Below are 15,920 nucleotides of genomic sequence, written 5' to 3'. Positions count from 1 at the left end.
GTACTAGATTGTAAAGTAGGAACAAATGGACAGGAAGGCTGGAGGTGAAAGGGTAAAGACTAGGTTAGGGAAAAAAGCCAGCTTATTAAATCCTTAAAAAGAGAAAGGAAGAAAGGAGGGGGAAATAGAAAAGTATGGTTATGTTCTTCTGGAATTACCATCTTATGCAATCTGTTCTCTTTGCATTAATAAAAATAAAAATGTTTAACAATTGAAAGTTCATTCCTTTATTGCATCACTACTGCCTCATTCCAACACTCTATGAAAGCAGAATCCAAAGGCAGGCATAGGTTGCAGGGTGGAAGTGACAGTGCTAGCCCTATTTCTCTAGTGTCAACCTCTGCACCCCAACTTCTGGTCCAGCAAAGTTCTATACAGTACCCAGAATCAGCTTCATAAAATAAACCACTTAGGGAAAAAGCTCAGAAAAAAAAAATGTCCCCATTATTCTTTGCCTATGAAGTACTCATAAAAATTAGCATACTGCTAAAGAAAATGAGATTGTGGTCCAGCTATGTATAAAGAACATAGGGATGTAAAGTCAGGAGGCAGTTTGGTGTTTTATGAGCACCCAAAGTAAACTGCAGATGATGGAAGGGGATGCATTACAGAATGGGAGCTGAGTAGGCAGCCCAGCCAGTAGTGACCACCAAGCCTTTAACCTGAGATTTGTGAGTATTTGTGAAGTGTACAAATGAGTTCTACCTATAACAACAGTAATTACTTTATCCTTAGGACACAAGGCAAAGCACACTTTTTCCAATTTTTATCTGTTTTTCATTTTATTTGAAAGGTAGAGGGAGAGAGATTTCTTCCATTTTCTGGTACACACCCAAATGCTCACAACAGCAGGCAATGTTCAGCTTGAAGCCAGGATCCCAAAACTCCATGCAGGCCTGGGTGAGTTCAGTTGATTCTGAGGACACACAGTCTTCAGTGACACCTGTCTTTATAAAGACACATCTCAATACAAAATAAAACTCCCTACTCAGGACTCTTGAGATCCAAGAGAAAACTCAAATATTTTCCAGATGAGTGCAAAACAGAAATCTGGAGCCAACAAGTTCCCTGCCTACCTGAGAATCAGCCTGCTCACCAAGGAGATCTAGGGAAGAGGACCACTTGGGACCTGTGCCCAGAGTCTTATCTCTTGAGTGAGCATAAAGGCAGCCCAGTCATTGGGCACTGGCAGTTTTGGACCACCTTAATCCTGAAGTGGCTACACAAACTAGTCAACTCCAATTTGGGCTGAGTTATCAGACTGGCAGTCTGGCCAAAGATTGTCACCCATTAAGGAATCTGGACACAGGAATGGCCAAAAAAGAACCATCAGGAGATGCGCACAACAGGAGTCAGAGTACTAAGTGGGTAATAAATGCACAGATCCTAGACCAAGGCAACAGGCAATGCCAACCTTCTCTTTTGTTGCAAAGTTTTCTTATTTTATCTTAAAGGCCTTGAGAAACAGATCTGTAGACATCTCATGTGTAAGACAAACATGCATCATTCATAATTGGCCTATAAATATTAGCATTCTTGGCCTGATCAATCAGCCTCAGAAACTAGCTCAGGGAGAGGCAAGGAAAGGGAATCACTTCTGTCTCATTTCTAGGGAAGTACACTTCCTCCATGAACTGCTTCTTACAAAATATTTCTCCAATTTTCCAGGAGAAATACATCAACTCTGAAAAGGCTACTTTTTTTTTTTTTTTCCATAGAGCCCAACACCTGTCTCGGGAATCACCTGTGATGCCAGGTAGATGGATAAGAAAGCCAATTGGAATCATCTACTAGAAGACAAGATACTTTACCCAAATCACTATATTTTACTCTACAGAAAAATGCAAACTGAATCTCAAAGAACTCCAGTCGATCAATCCCCTGGTTTAAGCAAAGGGCATATTTGCATTACTCCAGATATGCAGGCCTCTCTTTCTGCTGTATCTTCATGTGGACTATCTGCATAGGGATACAGAGTGAGGGGGAGGCTGCAGCAGTAAAAATGGTCAATGTTTCAATTATGAAACTGATTTTTAATTATCTCAAATTCAGTCATAAAAATTCTGCTCTAAGCAAGACACACATAAAGCCAAGCGCATCCCTTTCTCAACAAAAATTAATGCTAACTGCATATTTAGGAGTGTACTATTGCATTTAATTCCAGTACTTCTCTACATCTTATTTTTTAAGATTTTATTTATTTGAGAGGTCGAATTATAGACAGTGAGAGGAAGAGACAGAGATAAAAGTCTTCCATCTGCTGGTTCATTCCCCAAATGACTATAACAGATGGAGCTGCACTGATCTGAAACCAGGAGCCAGGAGCTTCTTCTCTGTTCCTCCTTGGGTACAGGGGCCTAAGCACTTGAGCCATCTTCTACTACTTTCCCGTGTCATAGCAGAGAGCTGGATCAGAAGAGGAGAATCTGGGACTAGAATAGTGCCCATATAGGATGCCAGTGCCATAGGCAGAGGATTAAACTACAAAGCCACAGTACCAGCCCCTCTATATCTTATAAGCACATCTTATCTGTAAGAAGAAAACTGAAAAGTGAGTCCAGTATATCACAAATTATGTTAGAAATTATCTCTAATTAAAAAAAAAAAAAAAAAAAGGAAAACCCTATAATAGAAACCTGCACAAATGACCTGTGTCCTATTACTTTATCCTTTGGAATACTTTTCAAGATTTCTTCTGGCCTTCCCATCTTCCCTTGTTCCTCATACCCTTTCAACATCACTGCCTCCCTGTCCCTGCAGCTCTCTCCCTTTGGAAGCAGTCTTGTGGACTGTCAATCATTATTTCAAAATGTATTGCAGGAAGGGCCTGAATGGCCTTCTAATGTCCCTTAAATATTTCCATAAAACAGATGATAGAGGGGCTGGTACTGTGTCCCAGCAGGGAAAGCTGCTGCCTGCACTGCTGGCATCCCATGTGGGCGCTGCTTTGAGTCTCGGCTGCTCCATTTCTGATCCAGCTCTCTTCTAAGGTCTGGGGAAGCAGTAGAAGATGACCCAAGACCTTGGGCCCCTGCACCCATGTGGGATAACTGGAAGAGGCTCCCGGCTCTTGGCTTCAGTTTAGGGTAGCTCCAGCCATTGCAGCCATCTGGGAGTAAACAAGAAGATGGAAGGCCTTTCTCCCTCTCTCTCTCTCTCTGCCTCTGCTTCTCTCTCTCTTTCAAATAATAATAATAAAAATAAAAATAATAATAACAATAATAATAATAAAAAAAAAGACAGTAGAGCATAGTGGGAAAGCTGTTGCCTGTGATGCTGGTATTCCATGTTGTGCACGAGTTCATGTCCCAGCTGCTCTACTTCTGATCCAGCTCTCTCATGTGCCTAGGAAAGCTACAAAGTTTGGTGCCTATGCTCCTACTCCCACATGGGAAATGTGGAAGAAGATACTGGCTCCTGACTTTAATCCAGTTTCAACCCCAGGTGCTGTGGCCATTAGGGGTGTGAAACAGTGGAGAAATGATTTACATCTCTCTTTCTCTCTTTGTAACTCTGCCTTTCAAATAAATGAATATTTTTAATTTTTTAAAAAATTTAACAAATGGCCCTAAATATGCTGACTCATCTTGACATGTAACAAGAGCCAAGAAAGTTGCTGCTGATGTTATGTAGTGCCTCCTCAATCCATTCTATAAGGAAAAAAATATGTATTTCTTTTGCTCTCCAAGCACTCAAATCCAAAAGAAATAATACTACCCAGTACGGCTCTCTTTAAGGCTGCTTTTGCACTGAAGAAAAGTAAAGGAGCAAGGGACCCAAACCCTGTGTGGCAGGCTGGCAGTCCCCTCCTCACTCTACATCTGAGTTTCTGGTTAGAGATGGAGACAAAGGCAACTCCAGATGCTGCAGTGGTCCACAAACAGCCTCAATCACAGACATGCCTTGTGTGTGTGCAACAGAAGGAGAGCACAGAGCACTATGTAAGGGAGGAATACAATGAACAAAAAGGAAAGGATGTGAATGGACATAGCTAAGAATTTCCCCACTCTGCTGATCATGATCTCAAGGATGTCCAGGCCAGAATTCTACTTCACTTTGGAAAGCCCACTCCTTGAAGTTTTCTCCACCTAGGTGTATTCTTCTGTGAGGAATCTGTCCTCCTGTGAGAGAGGGCACCACCACAAATTGAAAACCAGTCAAAAAGCAGAGTGATGGCTTTAATTCTCAGAGGTGAATGGACAACCACATCTATGAATTCTGCATTAAAAAATAAGCTTCCTTCTGCTCTAGGAATCTGATGTAGGTTTGGGCTAAAATGAGAAACACAGAGACCAGCTGGGTCTGTTAGGTGAGAAGAAAGGAAGCTTGATTTCCAGTTTTTACTTTGTAGCTTGTTACTTTTGAGAGGATTTCATTTTCCACTTCTACTTGAAGAAATGGAAAGGTAGAATCAGTGCCAGCCTAACACACAGCAGCTTTAGCCACTGATGACATCACAGCTTGCTACCCAAAAGTGGCAGCCAAAATAAACTCAACAAATGAGAACCAAAATAAAACAGAAGAGTCTACCATAATACCAACAGTTGTTCAGCAGATATTACCCAGATCTTGACACACAAATCACCAGGATAAAGGGTAGGGCTGGCTTTGTGGCACAGTGGATTAAACCACCACCAAATAAAATGCTGGGATCCAATATGTGTGTCCACCCTTTAAAAAAGATTTATTTATTTGAAAGTCAGAGTTTTGGGGGCCAGTGCTGTGGCACAGCTGGTTGAGACACTGGCCTCATCCCATATGGTCCCTGGTTCAGGACTTGGCTGCTCCACTTCCAATCCAGCTGCCTTCTAATGTGCTTGGGAAAGTGGCACAGTATGGCCCAAGTCCTTGGTCCCCTATATCCACGTGGGAAATCCAGAAGAAGCTACTGGCTCCTGGTTTCAGATCAGCTCAGATCTGGCCACTGTGAACCAGCAGACTGAAGACCTCTCTATCTGTCTCTATATCAGTAACTCTGTCAAATAAATAAAATACATCTTAAAAAAATGTCAGAGTTATGGAGAGGAGAGAGAGTCAGATGGGATGGCATTGTGGACTAGCAGGTAAAGCTGCTGCCTGCAGTGCTGACATCTGGTATAGGCACCAGTTCATGTCCTGGCTGCTCCACTTCTGATCCAGTTCTCTGCTAGTGGCCCTGGAAAAGTAGAAGATGGCCCAATACCTGGGTCCTTGATACCCAAGTGGGAGACCTGGATGAAGCTCTTGGTGCCTGGCTTGGGCCTGGCCCAGTCTTGGCCATTGCAGCCATCTAGGAAGTAGACCAGCAGATGGAAAATCTCTTTCTCATTCTCTCCCTTTCTCTATCTTTGCCTTGCAAATAAATAAATAAATGCTAAGAGAGAGAGAGATCTTCCATCTGAGATGGCTGCCATGGCCAGGGCTGAAGCACTCAGAAACCAGGAGCCAGGCACTTCATCTGGGTCTCCCACATGGGTTACAATGGCCCCAACACTTGAGTCATCTGCTGCTGCTTTTCTCAGACCATCAGCATGGAGCTAGGTTAGAAGTTGAGCAACTGGGACATGAACAGCTGTTCATCTGGGAAGCTGGCATTGCAGATGGTAGCTTTCCCCACTGTGCCACAATGCCAGCCCCATGAGTGCCAGTTTGAGTCACAGCTGTTCCACTTCTGATCCAGCTCCCTGTAATGCAACTAGGGAAGCAGAAACAGATGGCACAAGTACTTGGGTCCTTGCACCAATGTGGGACACTGGGTTGGACTTCCAGGCTGGGCCAGCTTTATTCATTGCAGTCTCTTGAGTGAACCAGCAGATGCAATATCCCCATCCTTCTGTCTCTGCCTCTTTCTCTGTAACTCTGCCTTTAAAATAAAATTTTTAATTCATAATAAAATAAAGAAAGAGGGTGAGAGAGTAGCCACAGTAAAGCAACAGAGCAAAGCTACAGTTGTGCTGTCCCTCAGCAGCCTTCTGCCTTAAGTGGGAAGTCTCTGGCTTACAGACACTGACATAAAAGACACATTCACAACACATTCCAAAACAAGAGATGAGAGGTTTACAAGGCATATTGATTTTATGATGACTTTCATTCATTAGGTACACTGGGTTTAGATATATGCCTTTTGTGCAGCCAAGTTAACCCAGGGTCTAATTCAAAGAGACGTACTGAGGAAGATGTGCTGCCAGGGGAGAGAGCTGCAATGTCTCATTGCTCTTGTAGTATCATAAAGGGAAGGAAAAGGGCTACTCATGTCCATGGTTATAAGGAGGACAGAAGCACAAACATTTCAGAAGGGGGGAGCAAATTTCAAATATAGTTATTTTCAGAAAATAAAAGGAAGTAAATTTCAGAATATAATGTGGGGTAGAAAAACACCATCAGTTCATCAATTCTCACAGGGATCCAGGAAAACTGCCCTGCCTACCCACAGACCAAATGTTTCAAAACACATTTTTTGATTAAATTCAGAAGATTACAGGACTCAGCACTCTGGGTGTTCAAATGCCAAATTAAGTTTCAGTTTCCACTACGGGCAGATGTAGCCAATCACTCAGATCATGAGAAAAACTTTTCCATAAGAAGGAACATGAAATAGTCACATAGAATAACTGTGCTTAGTGCTCAAAGTGAACCCCAGGATAAGCACCCAGAAAACCTGTTAGGTCTTGGGGCCAGCACAGTGGTGTAGCATGTAAAAATTTAATTATTTATGTAAAAGGCAGAGTTACAGAGAGGCAGGGCACAGAGAGAAGTCTTTCATGCACTGATTCACTCCCCAAATGGCTGCAATGGCCAGAGCTGGATCTATCAGAAGCCAGGAGCCAGAAGCTTCTGTCAGATCTCCCATGCGGTGCAGAACCCAAGAACTTGGGCCATCTTCCACTGCTTTCCCAGGCCACGGCAGGAAGCTAGATCTCAAACAAGCACCCATATGGGATGCCAGCACTGCAGGTGGCAGCCTCACCTGCCATGCCACAGTACCAGCCCTCAAAATAAACCTATTTTAAAAAACATTTTAACTGAGAGATGGGAGAGAATTTGTTTATCCAAAGCAAGGATAACATGACATAACTACTACACAGAAGAAGCTCCTGGCTCCTGCCTTTGGATCGGCACAGCTCCAACCACTGTAGCCAGTTGGGGAGTGAACCAGCATATGAAGACTTATCTCTCTCTGCCTCTCCTCTCTGTAACTCTGACTTTCAAGTAAAATAAATAAATCTTTAAAAAAAATAAGATAACTACTAGTACTCATTAACTTAAAAAATATAGAAATTTAATGAAATTCAAAATATAACCAAAATCATCATCTACTACACATTATAATCTTTGAGAGTTATATTAGAAAAAATTTAACCCCTCCCCCTCTTTGAAAAATGCACATGGGACTGGTGTAGTAGGTTAAGCAGACCCTGGCAGTGCCAGCACCCCACATGGGCACTGGTTCAAGACCTGGCTGCTTCATTTCCAATATAGCTCCCTACTAATTCACCTGGGAAAGCAAAGGATGATGGTCCAAGTGTTTGGGCCCCTGAAATCAAGTGTGAGAACCAGAAGAAGCTCCTAGCTCCTGGGTTCACCTAGCCCAGCCCAAGTCATTGTGGCCATTTGGGGAGTGAACCAATGGATGTAAGACCTCTCTGTGTCTCTCCTTCTCTCTGTAAATCTGCCTTTCAAGTAAATAAAATGCATTTAAAAAAACCCTATACAATGTAGTATTTTGGTTATTCCCTCATACAAGGAAAGCTCAGATAAACTGTAGAGGAATCCTCCTGGCTTGATGCAATTCAGAAGGAGGATTGCTTCTGCCACCCTATGCTAGACATCAATGAGAGTCATTAATGGGAAGATGAATGGACACATCAGACTGCTTCCTCACATTGCACCTTTTCTTAAAGACATCACTGCTGCATTACCAGATTATGTCTCTCATGTGAAATATGTCTCTCCTAAAAATTTTAAAGAACTTGCCAGACACCTTTCTCTGAAGGGAGGAAGGAACCTCCACTGTGATATGGCCTTGACTAAACAAATTCAGAGTTGGTGAACTCAAGGGGCTTCCATAGCCTAGACAGCTCATAGCAAGAGTCTCGGGTGATTGCTGACGTCATAAATAAGAGTGCCAATTGTTAAATCAACAACGGGAGTCACTGGGTTCATGCTCCCCTCGCAGGATCTCTGTCCTTAATATGTTTATCTATGAAACTCAAAAACAACACTACTAGTCGAACAATACCCTATACCTGGTTCGGTTGTGTGAGTGCAACCTGTTGAAATCCCTGCTTAGTATATACTAAATTGATCTTCGGTATATGAAGGTAACCGAAAATGAAACGTGATGAAGGGGGGGAGGGGAGAGGAAGTGGGTGAGGGGAGGGCCACGGGAGGGAGGGAGGTCAGGGGGAAGCCACAACAATGCAAAAGATGCATTTTATATTCTACTTAAACTATTGGTTGAGCTCTGTAATTAATACACAATTACTCTTAGGTGTTTAATTAATGCTATAACTAGTACTCAAATAGTATTTTACACTTTATGTTTCTGTGTGGGAGCAAAATGTGGTAATCTTTACTTAACATATGCTAAATTGATCTTCTGTGTATAAAGATAATTGAAAATTAATTGTGATGTGAAGGGGAAGGGAGAGGGAGTGGGAGAGGGGAGCGTTGTGGATGGGAGGGAAGACACGGGGGGGGGGGGAGGCTATTGTGGTCCATAAGCTGTACTTTGGAAATTTATGCTAATTAAATAAATTAAAAGAAAAAAAAAAGAACTTGCCAGAAACTTATTGCAGAGCAGGGAATGATGTGCCAAGGACAGTGAGTTAGCCTGAGTAGTCCAGGAATCCTGTTCTTGGCTGTTTTCAAGTTCGTATTAATGTACACACAACATAGTTGCTGAGAAAGTGTCTTACAGTTGTTTCCTGGGTGTGAAGCAGCTCTTCTCAGCAGAAACACATCACTGCTTGTCCACTCGCAAACACTGTGATAGGGAGTACATGTGAGAAAAGGTCAAAACACACTGGGTTTGAGAGGAAGAATGCTGTCACCCTAGCAACCTCTATCCAGGATTCCCTTTCTATTCTTACTTCCTAGGTAACCTTACTATGCTAAATGAGTTTCACAGATTAGTAATCTGGTGACAACAGAACTCTAACAGAATCTGTGAATCACTCAGTTAATCAAGTGAAAACTTCATTACACTGAAAGTTAGTCTATAGCAATAGTTTTCAGGGCCACATCTCTCTTTTTTTCAAAGATGTTTTATTTATTTATTTGAGAGGTAGAATTACAGTGAGATGGGTAGACAGACAGAAAGGTCTTCCTTCTGCTGGTTCACTCCCCAGTTGGTCAAAATGGCCAGAAGAGCTGCACTGTTCTAAAGCCAGGAGCCAGGAGCTTCTTCTGGGTCTCCCACATGGGTGCAGAGGCCCAAGCACTTGGACCATCTTCTACTGCCTTCCCAGGCCATAGCAGAGAGCTGGATCAGAGGAGCAGCTGGGACTCGAACTGGTTCCCATATGGGATGCTGGCACCACAGGCAGAGGATTAACCTACTGAGCCACAGTGCCAGCCCAAAGCCACATCTTTTACCGTACTGTGTGGGCATCTCTGTGGGGGAGAGGGGCACATTTTCTCTTTTCTTCCTTAACCGTCTTCACATTAACACCTTGTACAAAGTCTTCCACAGACCAGTCATTTTGAAAATCTATCACTAATATCCTCCCATGTTGAAAATGTCATGGGGTTAAACACAGAACCCAGAATAAGAAAAGTAACTTGAAGCTGGTGTTGTGGCTGAGAGGGTAAAACCATATGGGTGCTGGTTCCAGACCTGGCTGCTCCACTTCTGATCCAGCTCTCTGCTGTGGCCTGGGAAAGCAGTGGAAGATGGCCCAAGTGCTTGGTCCCCTGTACCTGTGTGGGAGACCTGGAAGAAGGTTCTGGCTTCTGGCTTCAGATCCATGCAGTTCTCACCATTGTGACCATCTGGGGAGTAAGCCAGCAGATGGGAGCTCTCTCTCTCTATGTGTGTGTGTCTTTGCCTCTCTGTAACTCTGCCTTTAAAATAAATAAATAATTTTTTTTTTTAAAGTAACTGGCCAGCGCTGTGGCTCACTTGGTTAATCCTCTGCCTGAAGCGCCGGCATCCCATATGCACACCGGATTCTGTCCCATTTGCTCCTCTTCCAGTCCAGTTCTCTACTGTGGCCCAAGTGCTTGGGCCCCTGCACCTATGTGGGAGACCAGGAGGAAGCACCTGGCTCCTGGCTTCAGATCAGCACAGTGCACCAGCCATAGTGGCCATTTGGGGGGTGACCATCAGAAGGAAGACCTTCCTTTCTAACTCTTCCTGTCAAATTAAAAAAAAAAAGTAACTGGCCCCCTTAATTAAAACCGTATGGACTGTAAGATAATCAGCTTGGTGGAGCATTGAGTGACTGTAAAGAACTAGACAAGAAAAATTGATACTTTTCTGTATTTATGTTTTTGTAGCTCTCCACTATGAAAATCCAGCTTGAAGTAGCTCATTATTAACTCACACGGTAGACTTGCATTAATTTCAGTTCACTTCTCACTTTGCAAAGGGATTAGCAGCAGGTAATAAAAGTTCACATCCCTAATAACATGAGAAGAAAGAAGGGTTGAAGACAGAAATCGAAAAGCAGAAAAATAAATCAGCTAGGTTTCCATGGCCTCAAGCTCCAGATTGAAAAAGAGTCTGTTAATTAAACACGGAGGAGCGATCAATCCACAAAGCTACTGCACAAGCTTCACGTGCTGCTGGGAAAGTCAGCCAAACACACAGCGCCCCAGCTGAAAATGTGTCCGTGGGGTCCAGCATGGGGGCCAGGAGCCAGAGCCTACTCTGATCTTCCATCTCCACCTCTCCACTGCCTCAGGCTCTGGCTCAGGGCCGCTGAGCCCCGCCCAGCTGGAATTACCAAGGGATATAGCCGGAGGCCAGCCACAAGGCATTCTCTGACCCACCCAAAGTGAGAACTGGGCTTATTTAAATCTAGGGAATGGGACTCCTTCCTTCAGCGTGCTCTCAACTGCCCTGCTTGTGCCGTTCCTCGTCCAGTGTACTTTAAGGAGAATTTGAGCGAGGCAGCCCGTGGGACTGGCCGAGCATCGGGAGACTGGGAAGCGGCGGTGGGAGACACAACACCTGGGCCCCAGACTTGACTCTGCCAGAGAAGCTCCCAGCATCACTGAGAAGCAAGTGATCGAGGTCTGGGAGCCGCCACCCACCATCGCACCCTCCCCTCTCCCACACACACATCTGTGCCCCTCCTGTTCTCCATACTTGCCGTGGAAAATCTCGGGAGCACGTCCCCTTCCTTCAGGACACACGGGGAGCAAAGCGGAGAGTGTGGGACAGGAGAAGTCGCTGGAACTTGGGGCCCACGGTAGCAGATGCAGAGGCACAGAAGCAGTGGGCGGCAGGTCTGGGGTGTGTGCTCCCGAACCGCCTGCAATTGCACTTGCACAGCAAGTCTCCCCAGTGAATGTGGGAGAAGGAGCAGCGCGGCCTCTCAGGGACCTCTCTGATCAGTAAACTTCTGTTCCCAGCCCCGAGCCACAGGGAAAGGCACGCATGCGCACGTTCTCCCACATGCACACGTACTGGCGTTCACAGAGGAAAATGTTAGAGCACCGGGTGACTCTGGGAAATGGAGTCCAGGCCAGGGCATTTCCTAGATAAACTTACTGGCCCTCTCCTAGGGCTTCAGTGCGGGGTGGGTGGAGACAGGCTGGGAACCAGAGAGCGTTTGCTTTTGTTTACATCCCTCCTTCCCTTCCTTTCCACCCCAGATCTCAAGGGTCAGCTGCTGTTCTTCCTTTCTTGAATAAAATCTTAAGAAGTGACAGCCACTGCTGCTGAGTCCCAAATCCCGGTTCCCTCACACACGCTGTTTCCCTCAGGAAAATCCCCTGCTGCTTTATTCCTGGACAGCTTCTCTCAAGTAACCCATGACAAGGATTTCAATGTAACTCTCAGCACAGGTGTACATGGCACAGTTTAACATCTAGATTTGAGAATACGATTTTTACTTGTGTCTTTTATTTGTGGTTCTTTTCAAAGCATTTTACACCACCCTCTAATTCACCAAGTACAAAAAAAAAAAAAAAAAAAAAAAAAAAAAAAAAAAAGAGAACTGGATACAGGGCTAACATTGCCAAGTATCTTCTAGGGGCCAGATTAACAGAGTAAATGCCTTACTTTGTATCAATTATACCTTGGGTTAATTCTGGAGACCATATTCTCAATTTACAAAGAGAAAGCTGAGGTGGAAAGAGATTAGAATTGAATTTGCCCATGGAAGTATGGTAAAAAAAAGTCTAGGTTATAGGCCAACCAACATGAAATACTGGTTTAAGAAGTCTTTCGGGACCAGCACTGTGGCATAGTGGGCTAAGCCTCCGCCTTCAGCACCGACATTCTATACGGGGGCTAGTTCAAGTCCCTGCTGCTCCACTTCCAATACAGCTTTCTGCTGTAGCCTGGGAAAGCAGCAGAAGATGGCCCAAATGCCTGGGACCCTGCATCCACATCAGAGACCCAGAATTTCCTGGCTCCTGGCTTTGGATCAGCTTAACTATGGCTATTGCAGCCATTTGGGGAGTGAACCAGTGCAGGGAAGACTTCTCTCTCTCTCTCTCTCTCTCTCTCTCTCTCTCTGCCTCTGCCTCTCTGTAACTCTGCCTTTCAAATAAAAAAAAATCTTCTTTTAAAAAAAGAAATATTTCTTTTATCTTGGAGCTCAGTTTCTAAAACCCCAGATTTCTCATCTCTAAAATAAAAAGTGAGGGAGAGGAAGAGTATCTACAATCCTAATCTTCACTGTAGAGAAACACATAGGATTATAACTTATCTAAAAAAGAAAGGAGGTTCAAAATTGCTATTGCTGTATGGTTATTTTTCTCATGCTTAATATCAAGATAGCATATAAATATTATGCATTCTTAGGTATATTTGTGGTGTTTGATTTTTAAGATTTTAAGTAGAAATGTAAATGGAAGCAGGATGACATGGAGTTCTGTTTGTGATTACTTCTGTCAATTCTAATTCATGGGATTTGAATTGCTGGATTAGGAATGCTTAAATGTATCCATTCATTTCACACTAATGTTTATTATGTCAGGTGATATTCTTTGTGTAGACTGCTTTTTCTTGCCAGATTGAAAATTCAGGGGGGCAAGAAACATGTTTGCTTTGACATTGAAACTCAGCATCTTGATAGAGTCATTCTTTTAGTTGAATGAATAAATGAGGCTATAAAAATTAAACAAATACAATTTCTGATCCCCAATAACTACCTAGTTGAAGAGACAATGAAATAGATATCTATTTGATAACACACACAATTAGATGAATGTATAATTTGTTGCTCAGAGACAACTTTGATAATAAAAGAGACATATTAATAATGACACAGGGTTGAAATGTATAAACAGAAACCATCGAGGGCCAAGCAGGTTAAATGTTCACCCTAGCTTTGTAAGGCTTTCCATTCACTATTTAGTAAGCATTTACTGAGCATTCTTTTGTGTGGTGTGTTGAAAGAACTACCAGCCACATGATTTTCCTAGTTATTGGAGTAAGAGAACCTGAGCAATCAGAAAAATGTTTGGATGAACTAAGAGGCTTTACACAAAGGTAAGAAAAACAAAAAGCAGAGAGGTCAATTAAAAAGTATATCAAAGGTAATTTAGTAGGACCTGAACCAAGGTATGGTGGTAGTGGGAATGAAGAAGAGGCAACAGATTACAGGGAGATCCAAAAGGCAGAAACAACAGGATTTCAATGGTAGATGAAGGCAGGAGGGAACTCATGTGTAAATCTTCATTTGGGTTTTATTATTTAATGGACAAGGAGTTCTCAGTACATTCATGTTCATCAGTAATTAAAGGCTACCTCCAACTGACATAAACTTCCCCTAAATCCAGCACACAATCTCATGGGTAGCTACTATCTATAAGCCTTATGTTGATCATCAAGCCAAATATTTTTAACTGCTACAATCTACAATGGTCCTCATTATGATGCAGTTACTTAGAAACTAGAAGACATAATCCATTTCTATAAGAAAGGTCTAAATAAAAAAGTAAAATTCAGGGGCTGGCGCCGTGGCACAGCAGGTTAACACCCAGGCCTGAAGTGCCGGCATCCCATATGGGCCCCTGTTCAAGACCTGGCTGCTCCACTTTCAATCCAGCTCTCTGCTATGGCCTGGGAAAGCAGTAGAGGATACTTGGTCCCCTGCACCCACATGGGAGACCTGGAGGAAGCTCCTGGCTGCTGGCTTTGAATCAGCACACTTCTGGCCATTGTGGCCAATTGGAGAGTGAACCATCAGATAGAAGACCTCTCTCTCTCTCTCTCTCTCTGCCTCCCCTCTCTCTGTGTAACTCTGATTTTGAAATAAATAAGCAAATAAATATTTTTAAAAAGGAGTAGTAATGCTCAATATTTATAAAAAGGCCAGCGCCGTGGCTCAATAGGCTAATCCTCCAACTTGCAGCACCGGCACACCGGATTCTAGTCCCGGTCAGGACGCCAGATTCTGTCCCAGTTGCCCCTCTTCCAGGCCAGCTCTCTGCTGTGGCCTGGGAGTGCAGTGGAGGATGGCCCAAGTGCTTGGGCCCTGCACCCCATGGGAGACCAGGAGAAGCACCTGGCTCCTGCCTTCGGATCAGCGTGGTGCGCGGGTCGCAACACACTGGCCGCGGTGGCCATGGGAGGGTTTAACCAATGGTAAAAGGAAGACCTTTCTCTCTCTCTCTCTCTCTCACTGTTCACTCTGCCTGTCAAAAAAAAAATTTATAAAAAAAGTTAAGTTAAAAAACCCACAAAATCATATATTTCAAAGCTAAATTTGGAATACCTCACTAATTCACAATTTATAGATTCATCAACCTTAGGTAACTAAAGCACAATTAAGCAGGAAAGAAGTAAAAAAAAATTCCTTGGGAAGGGGCCAGGACTATGGCATTGTGGGTAAAGCTGCCACCTGCAGTGTGGCATCCCATATGGGCATTGGTTCAAGTCCTGGCTGCTCCACTTCTGATCCAGCTCTCTGCTATGGCCTGGGAAAGCAGTAGAAGATGACCCAAGGCCTTGGGCCCCTGCACCCATGTGGGAGACCTGAAGAGGCTCCTGGCTCCTGGCTTCAGATTGACACAGCTCCGACCATAGCAGCCAATTGGGAATGAACCAACGGATGGAGGACCTTTCCCTCTCTTTCTTCCTCTCCTTCTCTTTCTGTGTAACTATTTCAAATAAATAAATAAATCTTAAAAAAAAAAAAACAATTTCCTGGAATAGCCAAAATGCACATTATAAAGTCCAAGTAAGGTGTCTAGCCACTGGCTCTCCATATCATGACTCATAAAAACTCACTGTCCTGGCTATTCTGATATGAGTGGATGGACACAAAGCAGAAAAGAAAGCATTAGGTTTGAGCAGTGAATAAATGGAAAGGGCTCCAACAACAATGCTGCAGAGCTCTGTGGCTCCTAACTGAATGGGATATGCAGGCAGGCATCTCCTTAATTTCTGCCATGCTCTCAGTTGTCATAGGACCATAGAACTGAGCACAAGAATCGGAGCTTTCAAGGCCAACATCCACAATTCACTTAGTGATAGTGGAGCTCTGTAGCTTCGCTTCATGAGTACAACTAAACCTCCACACTTGATATGTCATCCTGTTAGGATCCACTGGAACTGGAGAGTGTATGGTGTCAGAGGGAGTAGAGGAGCATGGTGTGTGGGTCTCATGGTGGTGGTAGTTGTGCAGAGGGAGGGGTGGAGGAGGAGGAGAAGAGGAAGAGCCCCTAGCACTGTGGGAATGAGGAGCAGAGGAGGGAGGGAGACAGGGGTGACTTGTCTACATTATGCCTGGTACTCTCCTGGGTATGACTGATGCAAT

General features: G+C 43.8%; 1 protein-coding gene across 3 annotated transcripts in view; it reads right to left on the bottom strand.

Moving 5' to 3' along the window:
- The window catches only part of LOC138848049 (uncharacterized), a 48,516-nt gene extending 36,926 nt beyond the window's left edge, over positions 1–11,590 (bottom strand). The window contains exons 1-2 of one of the 3 annotated variants that reach the window (XM_070067694.1): positions 11,298–11,580; positions 8,898–8,965 (exon numbers count right to left, since the gene is read on the bottom strand). The gene's annotated coding sequence lies outside the window, so the exon portion shown is untranslated. Of the gene's footprint in view, positions 1–8,897; positions 8,966–11,293 lie in introns of all 3 variants that reach the window. The other 2 variants (XM_070067693.1, XM_070067696.1) reach the window with 2 other exon arrangements.
- Positions 11,591–15,920: the final 4,330 nt, after the last annotated feature.

Source organism: Oryctolagus cuniculus, chromosome 21 (assembly GCF_051225735.1).
Source record: "Oryctolagus cuniculus isolate XC-2025 breed Fujian yellow rabbit chromosome 21, ASM5122573v1, whole genome shotgun sequence".
Classification (NCBI taxonomy): Eukaryota; Metazoa; Chordata; class Mammalia; order Lagomorpha; family Leporidae; genus Oryctolagus; species Oryctolagus cuniculus.
This window is presented reverse-complemented; position numbering and strand designations above follow the sequence as displayed.